Here is a 21,174-nt window from a genome sequence, read left to right as displayed (position 1 = left end):
TGTTTAAGCACATTTTTGAGAATAAACAATGTAAAAAAATGGACAAGTTTGCACAGAAATTGCCCCAGGTGAATGTGGGCATGCTATCAGCTCACACCCAGCTGGAGAGGTAAGTAAATCCAACTGGAATCAAGGCGTATATATGATCATCAGAAGAATGGATTTACCAGCACAATTTCAAAGAAATTCTAAAGGTGGCCACACATGGGCAGATTTCATCTGCCAATCCGGGTCCTTCAGACTGATTTGGCAGCTTATCTGCCCGTGTATGGGCACCCCAACAAGCCTACCCAACTGATATCTGGCCTACAATTGGGCATTTTGATTTTCCATTGGATCGGGGACCACATTGGCTCGTTGATGTCTGACGGTGCCTATTGAATTAGCCCAATATTGCTCACCTTAGGTGCGAATATCAGAAAAAGATCTGCTCTTTGGCCACCTCCCTAAACGAGGGGATCACAACGTCTATGGCCACCTTAAGAGAGGTTTGATTGGTTGGGTGATCGTAGCTTGATCAAACCATGATATGTACTGTATGGCCAGATTGGCTACCAAAGTGCAGCTAAATTATCAGATTGTCCAGCAATCTTCCCATTTGGCAATTGGCAAGGTTTAGTACCTTGCCAACAACACCTTTAAAGGGGACACATAAATATGCCCAAAGCTGGGCATACACAGGCAGATCCAAGATCAGGTCATGGGGGGGCACACAAACCCATCTAGATAGGACTGGTGTAATCCTTACCCTAAGGGATTTTTGAGCCTTATTAACAACTATCTGACCATGCCCCAAATAGGGGTACCACACATGTACACTGCTCTGTGGGGTAACAATTCAATTTCCTATAGAGGGCTTGGTGTGTACACTTCTATGCAATGCATCTGTTGCATCTATTAATGTAGGTGCTGCTGACAGAGACACAAGGTACCGTACTTTATGCCAGCCCTTTGGGGGCCCGGTAGCATTGTGCAAAACCACATGTGGTGTTGGGGAGGGAAAGCGTTTTGCAACTTGTGCCCAATGGCCCAGCATTTATGAAACAATAGAATAGTTTGCACTTAATTGTCAGGCACAACGGGTTGCTCTGATTTCTGCAGTATCTACACGTTACATAAGCTATAAATACATGTTATATCAGCCTAAACCCATTCCTGGTGCAGCATGAAGGGTTCTTTATATTTGACAATGCCCTATTATTTCCCAGCATTCCAGTGTAATGTCATCTATCCAAGTTCTGTGACAATTTTTGTGCACAATGCTGGAGGCGCAAAGATTTGCGGAACATGGGCATCCATTTTGACTTCCATGGGCACCCATTTTGACTCCCCACACAGTTTGCACCCATTCATTTGCCATATTGCTGACCCCTTCTGCAATATAAGAGCCCTTGTTACCAGAGGCGTAATAAGCAGTTTTAATATATATACATGACACATCTGCAGTGGTTTTAAAAGTCATTTGTAAATGTAATTGCTATTGAAAGCACTATTGGTTTACACGCACTGCACTGCTGGTTCTGACTCCAGAAACAAGAACGAGACCTGGCTTCTGCTACATTGTTTCAGGAAACAGAACCAGCAGTACAGAGAGGGACAGACACTGCTGCCCATAGCAATTACATTTACAAATCCAGCAAAACTGTCTGATGGATGCATAATGGGTGGTTGATGAGAATGACATTTTCTCTCATTTTTTACACAAACAAATGTTTTTTTGGGTGGAGTTCCCCTTTAGTCTCAGATTTAGGGTTTCCTGCCTGTATTTCTACACGGACAGATTTTACGAGGATTCTTTTCCCTTCTGACTTCAGCTGGAGGGTTCTTTGCTTCCATTTGGAACCTGCCTGTCAACTGGGCCGTGCTTGTGGCGCTTTGTGAATTGTGGGAAGCAGTGAGTTTGGGCGGATCGGGCCGACCAGGGATTGTTTGTGGAGGAAGTGCAGGTCGCTGACACTGGGGAGTTTAATCTATTCTCTTCCTTCTGCCGCACAGTTATGGCACTGGCAGGACACTATCTTCCTGTCATTTGTTTACATTGTCGTGTCACATCCACGAACAATGAGCCGTTTCGTTCACATGCTTCTCCCCAACCAGTAAAATCAGCAAAGTGACAAATAAATAAGGAATAAACGTGGTGAAGATCCCTTTCATGAAATCCCTGTATTTCTGGCTATTAAACTGGGAGTTTAGGAAAGAAAATCATCAAAAGCAGTTGTATTGTCAGGATACATTAGGTGTCACCCCCCCATGTGACTTCCCTTCCAACCTACAGGATCCCCTGTCTGCGCTCCTGCAAGCTGGATATGGGGGTTACATTCCTCCCAGAATGCATTGTTCATCCTGTGCAGGGGAATGTAGGTTTGGGGGGAAAAGAGTAGATAAAAAGGGGTGTAATAATAGGGCAGGCAGGGCCCAGTGGTGTTGAATATAAATCAGTAAAACAGTAGTTTTTTGGGGTGGCCTAGAATTCATTCTTTCCAACTTTCAAAATGGGGGTCACTGACCCCGGCAGTCAAAAAAAACTATTGCTTTGTGAGGCTACGGTTTTATTGTTATTTTTTATTCAGGTCCTCTCCCTAATATACCACTCATTCAAATAACTCCCTGGTTCAGGGTTGGACTGGGGGGTGCAGGGCCCACCGGGGCTGCACCACTGGGGCCCTGCAGGTGCCCCCGCCAGCCACGTCCCCCTAACCCCCCTTCCCCACCCCCCTCAAAAAAGTCACACCGTAGCCGCATTTTACACATTTTTCGCCAGATTCGCTCATCGCTAGCTAACTACGTCCATTTTGGAGCAGTTCATAAACAAATAACAACTCAATCAGAGATTAACTTTTATTGTTTTCACTAAGTTAAATCCATTAGTACTAATGAATGTTTGGTCGGCATGGACTTCTACCTTAGATAGTAGTTAATGGGATACTGCCATGATTTTTATGGGGTACTTTTTATTTCTAAATTACCCTGTTTACATGGCAAATAATTCCCTCTGACACTTTATTCTTGAACCAACAAATGTATTTGTAGCTGTAATATTGGTGTGTAGGCGCCATCTCAGTGCATTGTGCCTGAGTCTGAGCTTTCAGCCAGCACTACACATTAGAACTGCTTTCAGCTAACCTATTGTTTCTCCTACTCCCATGTAACTGGAGGAGTCCCAAGCCGGACTTGGATTTCTTACTATTGAGTGCTATTCTGATACCTACTGGGAGCTGCTATCTTGCTCCCTTCCCATTGTTCTGCTGATCGGGTGCTGGGGGGGGGGGGGGGGAATATCATTCCAACTTGCAGCACAGCCATAAAGTGTGGCTGAAGTTTATCAAAGCACAGGTCATATGGCTGTTGCACCCTGAGAAATGAAGAATATGGCTAGCCCCATGGGAAAAACAGATTACAATGCAGGATTCTGCTGGAGAAGCTCTATTAACTGATGGGTTTTGTAACAAACATGTTTTCCCATGACAGTATCACTTTAATGAGATCCCTGGTCAATTTAAATTATGTCTAGTCCCTATGTCTGTGGACAACCGAGTGTCCTCTTATTATAGGGATACCCTAGAATAAATATGTGGCAGCACCCCACCACCCATGCAGAGCTACATAGGAGGATGGCTATACCATATTTACAGTATATATATAGCAGGCATCTGTGCAACAAGTATATTGTACATGCAACTAATAAAAGTGTAGGACCATGTAAATGTACCTCCCCAAATAGCACCTGATAATAAATTCTTTTCCTACAACCTTTCCCCACTAAGCTGTTTTGTTAAATGTGCCAACTAGTATTTTCTTTGTGAAAAGCTATGAACTCATTGCACATAGAAAGCTATTTCCATATGTATATATAAGTACATAAATAAATATAGGCAGCAATATATTAAATAAACACTAGGTATGCTATGAGAAAACAAACACCCAATGAAAAAACATGTTGTTACAGTCATTGAGCATAGAGTGAGCCCTTTGTTAGGGCAGCAATGCGGTGCATGTATCACAGAGACAGGGTGGGGAATCCCCAGGGAAACATCCCTACAGAACAAGCAGAGGCAGCCCTAAATGATTGCTGCTTGACCCATACCATGGCTCCCTCTGCACCCACCTTGTGCTCTAAATACACTGAGATCTGGTAGAAAAATAAATAATAATAATAAATAGTAAGTTGGGGGCATTGGCATCAAACCAAGGGCTGTACTGTTGCATTTGGTAGATGGAAGCTGTTAAAGTAAGGACAAGTGCAACTCAAAAAAGAGGCAGATCCACCCAATTGACCCAGTGGCCCGGATAGGTGAACTGATGGCCAGACTGGTAAACAATAAACCAGATCTGATTTTATGGCAGAGAGTTTCACCCAGTAAACCCAAGCTGCCCATTAGGCTAATGACTGATAACACCTTCCCAATGGATCTACCAATAGATTGAGTCGGTTTCTGCTGCATTCTAAGAAGGAACCAAAAAATATAACAATAATTCATGGCCAGCAGGACATTAGAGGAACAGTAACTCCAAAAAATGAAAGTGTTTTAAAGTAATTGAAATATAATGTACTGTGGCCCTGCACTGGTAAAACTGGTGTGTTTGCTTCAGGAACACTACTATAATTTATATAAATAAGCTGCTGTGTAGCCATGGGGGCAGCCATTCAAGCTGGAAAAAAGGAGAAAAGGCACAAGTTACATAGCAGATAACAGATAAGACACCATTGTATTCTACAGGGTTTATCTGTTAGCTGCTAGATAACCTGTGCCTTTTCTTCTTTAGAATGGCTGCCCCCCATGGCTACACACCAGGGTTTATATAAAGTCTAATAATGTTTCTGAAGCAAACACAAAACTTGTACCAGTGCAGGGCAGCAGTACATTATAGTTTAATTTCTTTGAAATATATACATTTTTTGGTGTTACTGTTCCTTTAAGAAAAACCCTGGTGGTCCCTCCTGGCCTTCATGGGCCCCACCGATCCAGGCTCACTTCATATGGCAGTGCAGTCCCCCACTTCCCACCCTCACTGCCCTGGTACCAGATCTCAGGCGTGAGTTGAGGAAGGAGGTAAAACTATGGATGCACCAAACCCACTATTTTTGGGTTCTGCTGAACCCCCGAACCCACCCTGACAGATTCTGACGAATCCTGTGCTAAATCCGAATTCTAAATAGCATATGTAAATGAGGATCGGGAAGGGTTAAAAACTGCGTGCAGCAAAAATTTACTACTACTACTGCTACCTTTTAACCCTTCTGAATGATAATTAGCGTATGCTTATGTACGCTAATTAGGATTCGGTTCGGCCGGGGCAATGGATTTGGCCGAAACCGAATCCTTCAAAAAAAGGCTGGATTCGGCCCGAATCACGAACCGAATCCGGGATTGGGTGCATTCCTAGGAAAAACCCATGCGATTCGACACAGCAGTGGGGGGGAGTGTTGGGCGGACGTAGAGACCCTTAATTTTGCACAGGGGGCCCTTCTGATCACATCCCTGGTGGGCCTTAGACATCCCAATCTGATGCCACATTGTCAGATATTAAGCACATAAAGTGTTTTAGGAGTATGAAAACCCCCATCCCTTGTTTTCAACTGATCACCCCATGCCCTAACCTAAACCAAATCACTGGCTCCCCTGGAAGGTCTATATGACTGTAGAACTGTGCAGCAAGGTTGGTGGCCACCATCTTCTCCCATGTCTGGTCCTAGCAGGATTTAGTCCTGGCTCCCATTGGGAATGCTACTGGTCAACGATCACTGTCCAGGGGCTACAAACTGGATTTGACTCCTCAGAAGATGGTGGCCACCAACCCCGCTACAAAGTCACATAGATTTTGGGGGTGGTAATCAGTTAAACAGTGGGGTGGTAGTTTCTCCTGAAACTCTTTCTCAGAATGTATCTTTTGAGGTCTGGGATGATAGAAACTCATTAAGTGAGAACCAGTTTGGCATCAATTTTATCTTTAATAAGCATTTGTCTTGTCATCCAGTAACAACATGACTTGTGTGACTCAAAGTGACTCACAGACACGCATCATTATCATGGGCCAAAATATCACAAGTCTGTTTGAGGTTATCAGAAACTTGAGATTTGCCCAAACTAAAATCCAAGGGATATTATTACAACTCATAAAAAATAAATAATCACATACTCTCTAATTAGTGTAGCTTTAAAAGTGGATGATCTCCTAGATATTAACAGGTCAGAGATGGGCATACTAGTGTTCTACCATAGAGCAGCCCATCACAAAGCCTGAAATCTGACGTTTAGAAACGTTGCCAATTTCTAGCTATCTGTATAGCAGAGCATTCTGTCCCACTGGTCATGGACCTTATCAGTATCTAGAGCAACTCATATAATGAAACCTTTTTTAATGGGAAATGTACCTTACTCTCCGGTGTGCACTGAAGGCATGAAGATAAACACAAATGACTAATTCCCATGTTATTGCCATGGGCGCCTCACTAGGTTCTTTCTCCCCTTTATCTAGAACAAACACCTCCCCAGCAGTTCTGCATTCTTTGCACAAAGACTCTCTATAAACTTCTCCGTTCTATTTACCAGTTAGAGTCTGGATTAAATCGGCCTGGCAGCATATGGACTTTTCCTCTACGGGCACTGTCGCCACCTCACTACCCGACATTGACAACAATGAAATTAATAGTGGTTTTGTTTGCTTTGTTTAAGCTTATCTTATCTCTTCTCTTTTAGCTAATAAATTACACTCAGGGAGCAGAGCCTTTCAGATAAGAAATGCTTGGCCAGGTGACTTGTGCTACTGTAGGTCTTATTTATCAAAAACCGGCAAGGGGCAAAGGGCAAAAACTTTTGCATTCAGCTACTATTGGATTTGTGCCAGGTGCCCTGAGGCAAACGTCTTTGCCCTGCCAGACTGGAGACTGTGCCAGCCCATAAAGGGGTGGTTCACCGTCAAATGAACTTATAGTATATTATAGAATGGGCAATGCATAGCAACTTTTCAACTGGTCTTCATTTTTTATAGTTTTTGAAGTATTTGCCTTCTTCTTTCAACTATTTCCAGTTTTCAATGGGGGCCACTGACCCCAGAAAACAAAACTCTTTTGCTCTGTGAGGCTACAATTTCATTGTTAATGTTAGATTGTATTACTTATCCTTCTATTCAGGCCTCTCCTATTTATATTACAATCTCTCACTCAAACCACAACTTGGTTGCTAGGTAGTTTAAACCCTAGCAACTAGATAGCTGCTAAAATTCTAAACAGCACTTTGGCATCCTGTGGAACACAACCAAGATTGCCCGTCATTCAAAATGGCCAAGCCAGAAATGCCCGGAGATGGAGATGCAAGGTTCTAGGTGACCCAGTACTTACTGTCTGCCATTTGCTGCCTGACAGTATTGGCAATGATAGAAGTTCTAGGTGCAAGCTCTTTGTGCTCCGGACTCTATATGCTGCAATTCTGAGGCCCTTTAGAGTCCTGCACTAGCCCTACGTATCCATCCCTAAATCCATGCCAAAAAGCAAGGCAGAACTGCTGAAAATGCCATACGACCATTAAAGTATTAACAGATTTTTTTCAGAAGTAAAATACATTTCATTTCCAATATTTCACCCCTTTAACCAGTATTGAATGGTCTTGTTTCACTACTCTGACAAGAGTTCCACTTGATTATGAATTAATTATCCAAAAGAAAAATGTACAAATAGACATTTCTGCTGACAAATGAAATTTTCTTACTTAGACTGTAAGCTCTATGGCACAGGGAGCTTAACATTCTGATACCTGGGGAGCCTGATGGCCAAACTACAAAGAGCAGAACCGGGAGAGCTGAATAATACAGAAACCCCTGCAGTTTGGTATATAAAGAGGGACCTACAGGGAGGCATTGCCTAGATACATCTGCCTATTGGGTTTATTTAATGGTTAAATGATTCCCTTTTCTCTGTAATAATAAAACAGTACCTGTACTTGATCCCAACTAAGATATAATTACCCCTTATTGGGGGCAGAACAGCCCTATTGGGTTTATTTCATGGTTAAATGATTCCCTTTTCTCTGTAATAATAAAACAGTACCTGTACTTGATCCCAACTAAGATATAATTACCCCTTATTGGGGGCAGAACAGCCCTATTGGGTTTATTTCATGGTTAAATGATTCCCTTTTCTCTGTAATAATAAAACAGTACCTGTACTTGATCCCAACTAAGATATAATTACCCCTTATTGGGGGCAGAACAGCCCTATTGGGTTTATTTCATGGTTAAATGATTCCCTTTTCTCTGTAATAATAAAACAGTACCTGTACTTGATCCCAACTAAGATATAATTACCCCTTATTGGGGGCAGAACAGCCCTATTGGGTTTATTTAATAGTTAAATGATTCCCTTTTCTCTGTAATAATAAAACAGTACCAGTACTTGATCCCAACTAAGATATAATTACCCCTTATTGGGGGCAGAACAGTCCTATTGGGTTTATTTAATAGTTAAATGATTCCCTTTTCTCTGTAATAATAAAACAGTACCTGTACTTGATCCCAACTAAGATATAATTACCCCTTATTGGGGGCAGAACAGCCCTATTGGGTTTATTTCATGGTTAAATGATTCCCTTTTCTCTGTAATAATAAAACAGTACCTGTACTTGATCCCAACTAAGATATAATTACCCCTTATTGGGGGCAGAACAGCCCTATTGGGTTTATTTAATATTTAAATAATTTTTAGCAGACAATTTATGGAGATCCAAATTACGGAAAGATCCTGTATCTTGAAAACCCCAGGTCCCGAGCATTCTGGATAATACCTGTACTGTATATGTAGCAATGTTCAGTGCAGCACCCACGTAATGTGTGGCACCCTGTGGGTTATACAGGACAGACACCCCAACTCCAACAACATGTGGTAGATGAATATTTTCTATTGGACTCACTGGAAATATGAATATCATCGACGTATCTGGCGCCCCTGAAGCACAGGCTTCTGAGATACACTGCGCATTTTTACACTGGCGTTTCTAAGAGGAAGCTAAATATTTACTCTGGGAGCGGGCCAGGGATACGCACACCTAGCAGGGCCCTATTTAGTACATGGAGCGATCGCCCCCGTAGATAAAATGAGATGAAGGCAGAACAATGGATGCACATGTGCTTTATCAATCAATCGTCTGTCCTGAAACCTGCCCATAGGCTGTATTGAGTTGGCTGTATGACAAAGGATATTCCAAGGCAGCAGGTTCTGCTACATTCCACATGTAATTACACAGTTAAAGGAAATGATTATTAGTTCCTAGTTTCACCGTGGGGTAAACTCGCTCCGGGTATTTTCCCATGGATAAAACCCCCCACATGTATTTCTGACTGATATAAATACATCTGCGTTACCATGTCCCCTCCAAAATCCCGACCCCCTTCTTTCATGAGTAAACATATGTTCCGTGCCTCATATGTTCCTAGTACCCCAAATCCCATTGAGGGGGGGTAGTATATATACTGAGATGCCGCTGAACAATGCCAAATATTTGATGACACCAAACCGATTTCTCAGAAAGACAGCGGGGCTCATAATTTAACCACCTCTGTGTAGTTACCCATAGCGACCACTCTAGGATTGCCACATTTGCTGGTTGCAAAGGGGTTGGGGGCAACAGGGGGCAGAACAGTGGGTGCGAGGCACAGGTGGTTACATTGAGGGGTCAGGCTGTGACAGCTGTGACCTAATACAAAAAAAAAAAACAGTTGTCCAGTTTAGAATCAGACAGGTGGCAATCGAAAACCAATCAGCAATTAGTTTTGATCAGTTTACTACAACTTTTTATAACTGCACATAACACACAATAATACACTATCACACAGATTAAAAGATAAGGAATTTGGCTTGGTGCCAGTCTGCTCTCCCTGTAGTTACGCCACTCGGGCCCATTTGTTACTAGAGCCTTGTTAGAAGCACAGATGTCCCGGGCAGTTGTGGGTCAGATAAGTTCATATGCCATAAGCTAAGCTTCTTGTTATTGAAGATCATATTTGATTGCGGCTGATCAGCTCAGTATAGTAATTGGTTGGTCATATGTACAAACACTGTTGGACAGAATTATAAAAAAAATATTTTTCACCCACTGTCTTCCACTTCCAAATCCTTTCCTTATTCAGCCTCTCTCTAGACACCCAGGCAGTATCCTGGCCTCTATATGGTGCCCTCCTGACACCCATCCCTACCAATATTTGGCCTAAATTGTCCAGATATTTTTCATGCAGGTCTGAAAATCCCATTGGAAGAGGATGCACATCTGGGCCCTTTGTAGGCCCTTATTATGATCCAATCATAGAGAACATAGGGTACCCAAATGGCTGCAGGCTATGCTCCTAGTGAGGGAACCCCACCAAGTAAAAGACACTAAGAGACACTAATACAAGTTGTAGTTTGATCTTCTCTGGTACAGCAGATACACTGGGCTTTTACCTGCTCTTTTAGCTGTAAGTAAGGAAATATTCAATGTTAATGCTCTGTTAAACCGATGCCCAAAAGCATGCCAGTGCCACAAGGCCCAGTTCCAACGAGGAGACATAGAAGGGAGTTGCTCTCCCCTTGGCACTGCTTGCCTAAGTGAATGGTTCACAGTATTGAAGAGGGATCCAGGCTATGGTAAATCCCTAAACCATTTCTGCTATAGGGGATGCGGACCTCATCTACGCATGGTGTCACATGGTATCAAAGGCATAAGCAGAGTGTAGTCTTGTTTTTGCTTCTTCTGCACCCCTGTGCCACAGTCAGTATTTTCTTTAATTTGCAGCTGGCTCCTACTACAACAGGAGTGTGATGTGTCTCTTGGGGTGCCACCCTGAGTATCTATGCCCCTGCTGGCTGTGGTGGGTATTAGTGTTAACTTCCCAACTCTCACTTCTCTACTTATTCAGTTACATCAGCACAGTTAGAACTACCCCCTTTTTCCAATCTGCATAGAGAAGTGGATCAACAGGGGATGGGAAAGATGGAATGATGGCACATGGGTAGGGGAGTAGAGAGAAGGGTACAGTGATGGGGGGGGAAAGGGAATAGAATGTCAGATAGGAAGAAAGGATAATTAGAAAAAAATGGCAGATAAGGAGAAAGGAAAGATGAAAGAACATGGAAGGGGTAAAGATAAAGACAGATATGAATAGGGGTTAAATAATAAGGGCTCTGGCACACAGGGAGATTAGTCGCCCGCGACAAATCTTCCTGTTCGCGGGCGACTAATCTCCCCGAAATGCCATCCCACCAGCGAAAATGTAAGTTTCCTTGAGAGGAAACTTTCACAATTTCACTGAAATCGCGCCGCTGCATATGCCATCCCACCGGTGATTTACATTTAGAATAATAACTAGGGACTGTGTGGCTGCACACTTCATGCTAATTGCAATGGGTTTCTATAGCTATTTGTAAGGCGTAGCATTGTCTGCGCTGTTTATTCAGCATTGCTGATGTCACTGATGTTTTTCTATATCCGCTGTCTGCCTGTTCTATGGTGTTACATGGAGCATTGTCTTCTCTCAGTAGCTCTGCAAGGGGAGGATAAAGGTCCCCATACACGGTAAGATCCTACGGGTGGGCGATATCGGGGAGCTTGAAGTTAAAAAAAAAAATAATCTGATCGTCTGGCCCCGGATTATGTAGGCGGCAATGGGGCAGTCGGTTCGGGGACCGCATCAACGAGCTGATGTGGTCCCCGATCCGACTGGATTTTCTAACCTGGCCGATCGATATCTGGCCAATTTCAGGCCAGATATCGTTCGGCCAGCCCTCTCGTTTCTGCCCCTACACGGGCAGATAAGCTGCCGAGTCGGTCCAAGGGACCCATATCAGCAGCTACTATCGGCCCGTGTATGGGGGCCTTTAGTCTTAGGAAAGTTTAGATACACTTCAGGCCTGAAGTGTATCTAAACTTTCCTAAGACTTATCCTCCCCTTGCAGAGCTACTGAGAGAACACAATGCTCCATGTAACACCATAGAGCAGGCAAACAGCGGATATAGAAAAACATCAGTGACATCAGCAATGCTGAATAAACAGCGCAGACAATGCTACGCCCTACAAATAGCTATAGAAACCCATTGCAATTAGCATGAAGTGTGCAGCCACACAGTCCCTAGTTATTATTCTAAATACAGCTAAATTTACACACAACTGGAGGAAACTGGAGCTTGGACTTGCACAAAGGCCCAAACGGCGTCTGCAAATAGTAACCAGGGCAAGGGCTGCAGGGTGCGGACAATGATCAGCTTGGGCTGGGAATATGCTGGGCAACTATGGGGCCCTCCGTGTGACTCAAGGGTCCAGGTAGCTGACATTAAGGAATGTGGTCACCCTCCAATGGGGCTATTAATTACTTAGGCCACTCTGCCCTAGTCACGAGGTCCTCCACATACCTTGTACTTCTCCCTTGTGGCCACAATTGGGGAGAGGTTATGGAGAAGCGCCTATAGAGCAGGAAGTGGGCTTGGTTCAAGGGTGCCCACAACATTTTTTCCTGGTGTCCCGCTGGCCCAGTCTGAACCTAACTCAGGCAACAAAATACCGGGAGTCACGCCTTGTGACATGATCAGTGATGAGCAAATTTTTTCAGCAGGCATGGATTTGCAGAGAAATTCAGCATTTCGCCATTGGTGAATTTTTCTGTGAAAATTTGCCACAAAGAATTAACTGTGCATAAAAAAATTTCTTTGGGCGTGGTCACGTGAAATTGGGAATTTTTTCGGCAGGCATGGATTCGCAGCCAACTTCCGCATTTCGGCATAGGCGAATTGGTCTGCAAAAGTTCAGCGCAAATTCGGCAAGGAAAAATTTTGCGCACGTAAAAAAATTTAATCACGTGCCAAATATTGGGTGTGGTCACATCAAATTGGGAATTTTTCCGGCAGGCATGGATTCGCAGCAAATTTCCGCATTTTGCCATTGGAGAATTGCTTTGTGAAAATTCGCCACTGAAAAATTTGGCGCACGTAAAAAAATGTTGTCACTTGGCAAATATTGGGCGTGGTCACATCAAATTGGGCATGGTTATGTCAAAAAAGGGTGCAGTCATGTCAAAGAAGCACAGCCAACAAAAAAAGATGCGGGCGACAAAAAAATCATGCGACAAATGCGTTTCGTGAACTTTTCTTCTTCTGTGCCGAAGCGAAAAGGGACAGATTCCATAAATCCAATGAGCAGAGGGCAGGTTTTCAGAATTCGTTCCCTGCTCAAAGAGGCTTTTCCCATTTGAAAATATTTTTCCCATTTCTGAAAAACTGAATTCAGGACAAAGTAATATTTTTTTCCACAATGCATTGAGAAAATGTGCGTTTTTGCACTAAAGTCATTTTTCAGATTTTCTTTATATTTCATTTCTTTTTTTAGGCAAAAGCTGTTTCCCATCTCCACAGTGGCATTAATCAGCGCAACTCGCTGCCAGAACTGATGTGGGCTTGCCAACGTTTTATCGTTTTATTCATTAGCAAAACTGGCAACGTTTTTTTCAGGCAGGGTGAAAATATCTTATTATGGGCAAAAGTCGAATTTTGGGGTCATGCTGAGATCCACATATTGTAAAAATGATACTTTCTGGTTTCAGAGGAATTTTATGGGAAATCGTACAGCTCTAATTTTAGTGAATGAATGTATTTATGGCTGCCAATTCATGGTTTAGTCTCACGAGATTCGCGTGGCATTGGCTTTCTACTATTTGTTTTGTGCCGTTTGGGTGGTTTATACATATGATTGTGACACTATCAAATCTTGGTTCAGTTTAAGCACTACACACAGGTTGATTTTGGGTCAGTACAACCAGAACTTAACCAGCTGGTCAGCTTTACCTGTCCCTGCTTGGCCTCATATCATCATTTGAGACCAGCCATTCGAGATTTTCTAACAATGTCCCTGATTTATCAGATGATCTGGTAACCTCTTTATAGTTCAGATAAATATCCCCCTATCTCCCCACCCATTGGGTTAGACAGTTGAGTGTAGGAGAGTAGTGCACAAAAGGTAGCCAGGAGCTGTTCAGCAGGAGGCCAGTAGATCACAACAGCAGGGCACTGCCCACTAATATATTTATTAGATCTCTATTCTTCATTATCCAGAGCTTTACAAATGTACTTAATTGTAGCACTATTTAGGAAAAGGAAGGGTTAACTACACTGTACTTACACACAGATCTAGACTAGAAGACTGTGAAGGCCAATGTGGCTATTACATGGGTAGAAGTTCAAGTCCAATCCAAAGGGGTTTCAACAGACAGCAATTAGCGCAGGCCGGAGGGTCAGGAACCAGATGGTCAAAGAGAAAAAGTAATTTAGAATGCACCCAGCAACTTGCAAGAAACATCCTATATTCAGGCATGTCTTTGATTTCCTTTTATCTTGAATTTGGCACTGAAGTGAGGCTCGATGCACTGAAATGATGAGGTCACCGCACCAGCGCTGCATCCCACATTTCGCCCATGGGTGCAACCATTTTGGACACGCCACGAAAGAGGAGCACCATCAGGCATTCCTTACAATGATGTACAATCTTCTTGTGAGTGCTGATTAGATGGTACAACTAGTGATCATTTCATAAATGCTTTAGAGTCTTTCATCCCAGGGATGGCGCTCTCACAATTTCAGCTGTACTGTTCGCAACACCCCAGAGGTAGTGCATACAGATCGGTGAAGTAGTCCTCGGCACTAGGTGATGCTCAGAGTGGTCCCTTACTCCCGAAACCTACTATAACTGAGCCTGACACTGCAGGGTACTAACCCTTACTGGCCTCTGGTTGGAGCCTCTGGCTGCTCTACTAACTACCCTAGTCCTGTCTCTCACTCCTAGAGTGAGCTGTTATAAACCTTTTCTAGCATCTACTTCACCTACTGAGGCCTCCCTCCAGCTCAGGCCCTGACAACCCCTGGCCAGCTACTCATCTTCCAAGAAAATACTTCAACACAGAAACAAGAAACACTCCCCATCCTAACTGTAAATCAGGACCAAGGCTGCCAACAATCCTCCATAGGGACTCCCTAAAATAAAGGTTGGCAAAAGCTTTGCTCCCCTACATAAGCAATGGCTATTGTTTACTTAAACACAAAAAAAATTCTTACATCTCAATGTAATGTAATGGCTTGGTGCAATATAACAGCATGGAGACAATGCACTGGAGGTGGGAGATCTTGATATGAGATGTTGGGTAGGGGGTTCCTCAGGGTGAGGGCAGTGAGGGGGTTGGGGAATGCCCTGCCGGGGGATGTTGGGTAGGGGGTTCCTCACGGTGAGGGCAGTGAGGGGGTTGGGGAATGCCCTGCCGGGGGATGTTGGGTAGGGGGTTCCTCACGGTGAGGGCAGTGAGGTTGGGGAATGCCCTGCCGGGGGATGTTGGGTAGGGGGTTCCTCACGGTGAGGGCAGTGAGGTTGGGGAATGCCCTGCCGGGGGATGTTGGGTAGGGGGTTCCTCACGGTGAGGACAGTGAGGGGGTTGGGGAATGCCCTGCCGGGGGATGTTGGGTAGGGGGTTCCTTACGGTGAGGGCAGTGAGGTTGGGGAATGCCCTGCCGGGGGATGTTGGGTAGGGGGTTCCTAACGGTGAGGGCAGTGAGGGGGTTGGGGAATGCCTTGCCGGGGGATGTTGGGTAGGGGGTTCCTCACGGTGAGGGCAGTGAGGTTGGGGAATGCCCTGCCGGGGGATGTTGGGTAGGGGGTTCCTCACGGTGAGGGCAGTGAGGTTGGGGAATGCCCTGCCGGGGGGTGTTGGGTAGGGGGTTCCTCACGGTGAGGGCAGTGAGGTTGGGGAATGCCCTGCCGGGGGGTGTTGGGTAGGGGGTTCCTCACGGTGAGGGCAGTGAGGTTGGGGAATGCCCTGCCGGTGGATGTTGGGTAGGGGGTTCCTCACGGTGAGGGCAGTGAGGTTGAGGAATGCCCTGCCGGGGGATGTTGGGTAGGGGGTTCCTCACGGTGAGGGCAGTGAGGGGGTTGGGGAATGCCCTGCCGGGGGATGTTGGGTAGGGGGTTCCTCACGGTGAGGGCAGTGAGGGGGTTGAGGAATGCCCTGCCGGGGGATGTTGGGTAGGGGGTTCCTCACGGTGAGGGTAGTGAGGTTGAGGAATGCCCTGCCGGGGGATGTTGGGTAGGGGGTTCCTCACGGTGAGGGCAGTGAGGGGGTTGGGGAATGCCCTGCCGGGGGATGTTGGGTAGGGGGTTCCTCACGGTGAGGGCAGTGAGGTTGGGAATGCCCTTCCTAGTGATGGGGTAATGGCAGACTCTGTTAATGCCTATAAGAGGGGCCTGGATGAGTTCTTGAACAAGCATAGTATCCAAGGCTATTGTGATACTAATATCTACAGTTTGTTAGTATAGATACTGGTATATACTGTATAGTTTATATATGTGAGTGTATAGGTCGATATAAGTATGTGGATATGTGGGCACTGGGATTTGTTGATGGGGTTGAAATCGATGGACTTTGGCCTTTTTACAACCCAACGTGTAACTACTGCAACTATGTACCTATGTAGGCCTATGGCACATTATGGGCATTCTGACCATGCTGCCCAGCGGAATCTAGAGACAGGTGAACAGGGGAGTTTGTTTTTGGACGTGTCATTAGTCTTACATCAATTTAATCCTCAAAACCATCCTTTCTTTTTTTTTTTTTTTAAAAGATTTTATTTTGCATTTTTAAATTTAAACAACATAAGGGAACAATCCCTTTAAGAAAAATAAAAAGAGAAGAAAGAAGATCAAGAAGAGTCAGGAGAAGAAGAAGAAGAAAGGGGGAAATGAGCTGGGGGTGGGGTGTAAAATCTAAGGTTTACATTTGTATAAAGCCAAGAAGGAGACCTTGTGTCTTTTTTTCTGGGTGTTCAAAGTCAGCTAAGGTGGTGCGTTTGCCAAGAGCCATGCCCCCCATATGGCCTCAAATTTGTCCGGGCATCCGCGGGCTTGATACACTAGCTTCTGTTTTGGTAAGGAGTCATTAATGAGCTTTTTCCAGAAGTTCAGCGAGGGTGGACCTGTAGCTTTCCAGTGTAATAACAATGCCTTTTTGGCATAGTATAGCAATTGTAAGTAGCACAATTTGGCTGGAGGTCTCAATTGTAGGGTGTCCAGTATACCTAATAAACATAGACTGGGTGACAATATATTGGGAAATGCCAGTGCCGACTCAGCATAACTAAGCACCTCTCGCCAAAATCCCTTTATTACTGGACATTCCCAGAAGAGATGGTAGAAGGTCCCCAACTCGTTGGGACATTTAGGGCATAGATCAGAGGCCCCATGATATATTCTAGCAACTCTTTGTGGGGTAAGATACACTCTATTCAAGAACTTGATCTGTATATATCTATCTCTGCTGGAGATGGTTATTTGGGGTACCTGTTCTAAAGCCTCTTTCCACAGCTCTTCCTCTAGGTCTGGTATGTTTTCACACCATTGTTGTTTAACCTTATGGTGTTGGGGGGTGTTTGTTTGCGTTATTACTGTATACATGTATGTTAATACTTTCACCAGATCAGGCCGACGGAGATATCTCTCCAGTGTAGTTTCAGTAATTGTTAGCGGCCTTGTGGGGAATTGCGACTGGAAAGCATGTTTTAGTTGCAAATACTGAAATAACATGTTTGTAGGAAGCTGAAATTCAGCTCGAAGTGCATTAAACTGTTTACATTCTCCTCCCGCAGTAATGTCTCCTAGTGTTTTTATTCCCACGGCTGCCCACCTGGCTACTTCAGGCACTGTTTGGAAGTGTAGGAGGTGTTTGTTGCCCCATATGGGTGTCCATTTGGACCAGACAGGTTGTTTATTTTGAGCTACTTTGAGTGCCCTCTGAAAGGACTCTACCACTGTTTTAATAGGAAGTGTTGTTTGGTAATATGGGGAAATGCCCCTGTAGGGTAATTTAGCTAACACCTCTAAGGATCCTACAATGGCGGCCTCTAATACTAATGCTCGGTTATCTAACCTCGGGACAGTCCACCAATGAACATACACCAACTGGCTGGCTAGAAAGTATTTTTCAAAGTTGGGCAGGGCCAGCCCCCCACCCGTCAGAGGCGCTTGCAACGTCTGAAACGACATTCTGGGTCTTTCACCTGACCATATAAAACCCCTTATCACTGAGTCAAGTGCTTTAAAGAAGGTTTTGGGAGGCACTACAGGTGCGTTATGGAACACGTATAAGAATTTTGGTAGAAAAACCATTTTTAGCAAATTAATTTTCCCTGGGACTGAGAGTGGAAGATTTTGCCACACCAGTGTCTTTTCCTTTAGTCGAGCTAAAACAGGGGAAATATTCAGCTGTTCATACCGTTTTAGTTCCTTATGGATTTGTATGCCCAGATATCTAAATTCTGACACAGTGTTCAGCTGTGTAATGCTACATAGTATACTTTGTGGGAGGTTATCTATGGGGAAAACAAGGGACTTGTCATAGTTCACCTTTAGACCGGAGTGTTTGCCAAAGTTAGTTAGTACTCGGATTAGCGCCTGAAGAGAGTTTTTGGGGTCTGCCAAATATAGCAGCATATCATCCGCATACAGGGACACTTTCTCCTCCAAGTCTCCTAACTGGAGCCCTACTATTTCTTTGCTTTCACGTATTTGAATTGCTAATGGCTCGATCGCTAAGGAAAAGAGCAGTGGTGACAGTGGACAGCCCTGCCTGGTGCCCCTTTTTAGATATATAACAGTTGAGAGCATGCCTGCTACCATGATTTTAGCTTGAGGGCGAGCATAAAGCGCCCTAATCCAGCCCACAAATCTGGGCCCCAGGCCAAACCGTTGGAGGACCTCCCACAGGTACGGCCAGTATACAGTGTCAAAAGCTTTTTCTGTATCCAGGGCTACTACTACCCTGGTGCCCGAGTTTTGATGGCGTACACAGAGATTATTGAAAAGGCGTCTTATGTTTATTTCGGTTGCTCTAGCGGGCATAAATCCTGTCTGGTCTGGATGTACCAAATCCCTTATTACTCCCCGTAACCGCAGTGCTAAGATTTTTGCAAAGATTTTCACATCACAATTGGATATTGTCTATCCTACAAGGATATTGGTCTATATGATTCACATTTATGAGGGGGTTTACCTTCCTTTGGGATCAATGTGATGTGTGCCTCATAGCAGGAGTCTGGTAGCAGGGAGTTCTGTGTGACCTCATTATATAATGAACATAGTTTTGGTGCAATAAATTCTAGGTGCTGCTTGTACCATTCAGACGGAAGTCCATCTGGCCCAGGGGCTTTCTCTCCGGGTAGACTATTTATAGCCTCCGTAACCTCTTCTGGTGAAAAGTCCCTATCTAATTCAGTGGCGCTTGGTTCTGCAAGGGTTGGGATGTCTATGGTATTTAAAAGGGCAGCTAGTCCAGTGTTTGTCTGGTCTGGTTGGAAGTCATATAGAGTTTGGTAGTATCGGGCAAAACGGTCTACCATTTCCGTCCTAAGGGTGGTCATAGCCCCATCTTCCAGTAATAGTTCCCTAATGGTCCAGTATGGGGTTTCACCTCTGGCCAACATGGCTAGTAACTTACTGTTTTTATCTCCCTTGTCGTACCAGTGGGCTGCCCTGTATAGTTCTGTTTGCGTGTATTTTTCCGTATAGAGTAGGTTGACATCTCTCTGGCACTCATTAAGTCTATGTGCATTTTGGTCAGTGTCATCCTCTGCTATTGCGGCTTCTGCCTGTGTCAACTTATCCTGTGCCTTCATCAAGGACTCCTCACATTTCTGCCTGGCCTGCTTAATTAACGATATGTACATGCCTCTAGAGTATGCCTTTCCCGCATCCCAGACAATATTAGGTTGAGTTGTGCCTTCGTTTGCATCCCAGTACTGAGCTAGTAATGGGGGGTACTTTTCTGCTATATACTTGTGCTGTATCCACTTGGGGGACAATCTCCATCTCGAAGATCGAGTGTCTCTATCCCATTTGAAGGCCGCCAGTAATGGTGCGTGGTCTGAGCAGACAAAACCATCCTTTCTATCCAATCATGGCATGGGAAAGCCATAGTGTGTAACAGGGGGCAGCTCCTGTTTGTGTTGGGCTGTATCTGTATGTTACAGTGTTTATATCCACTCCCCATTTGTACAGGAAAATGTGAGAACTGTATAAATAAAAGATAATGATAAGATTTACTGACACCCTCCCTCCCACCCCTTTCATTCTTTCCTACACACTCAGTCACAGATTATTACATACACAAGAGATTTTCTTTTCTTTTAATACAGAGGTTGATATTGGGGAACAGACTATGGATGGGGGGGTATTATATAAACAAATCATGGTTAAGAATAATGAAGGAACTGCACTTAGTTGCCTGATAGTATTCCAGGTATGGAATCCTTTATATGAAAAACCCGTTATCCAGAAAGTTCTGAATAACAGGAAGCCCATCTCCCATAGACTCCCATAGACTCCCCATGCACTACTGGGGCAGAAGTGCTCATTCTGTAGCCCTAATACAATTACAGCAAATGAAATACACATTAAATTAATATTGCTTTAATAATGTGTTGGCACAGCAGGCTACTTGTGCCTTATACTGCCCCCTGTTAATTTCACTAATTGCTTTAAAGTACATTTAGTCAGCAGAAAACCCACAATAAAACAGAATGAATTGCCCAGCCTGGTGCCATTCCCATTACTGGGCTCTGCCCTTTATTTCAGCAGCCCACGGCATTGCTTAATCAACTGCAAAACAAGTATCCTACTGTTAAACTGCCATGTTGTTCTTAGAAAGGTATCGCTGGAATAGCCCTGGGCAGTGCCGGAATAGATTTAAAGGGGATATATAACCAAAAGTACAATTTTTCCTAATTAATGAAATTGTCATTCTAAGAAACATCCCAATATACTGTATATTCATTAGCAAATGGGACATAACATCAACAGTATCATTTCCTGTATGAAACTACTAATTATGGCTGCAGTTTGCAAAGGTGCTAATGAGAGCTGGTCATTGTGGTATCCTGGTAACTACATACCCTAATTCAAATATTTTAAACTGATTTCCTTTTTCTCTGTAATAATAAAACAGTACCTGTACTTGATCCCAACTAAGATATAATTACCCCTTATTGGGGGCAGAACAGCCCTATTGGGTTTATTTAATAGTTAAATGATTCCCTTTTCTCTGTAATAATAAAACAGTACCTGTACTTGATCCCAACTAAGATATAATTACCCCTTATTGGGGGCAGAACAGCCCTATTGGGTTTATTT

The 21,174-nt window shown here is 44.1% G+C and overlaps 1 protein-coding gene across 1 annotated transcript in view; it reads right to left on the bottom strand.

The window, feature by feature from the left end:
- adgrf1 (adhesion G protein-coupled receptor F1) overlaps window positions 1-21,174 on the bottom strand; it is a 182,356-nt gene that overhangs the window by 112,284 nt on the left and 48,898 nt on the right.

Source organism: Xenopus tropicalis, chromosome 5, assembly GCF_000004195.4.
Source record: "Xenopus tropicalis strain Nigerian chromosome 5, UCB_Xtro_10.0, whole genome shotgun sequence".
Taxonomy (NCBI): Eukaryota; Metazoa; Chordata; class Amphibia; order Anura; family Pipidae; genus Xenopus; species Xenopus tropicalis.
This window is presented reverse-complemented; position numbering and strand designations above follow the sequence as displayed.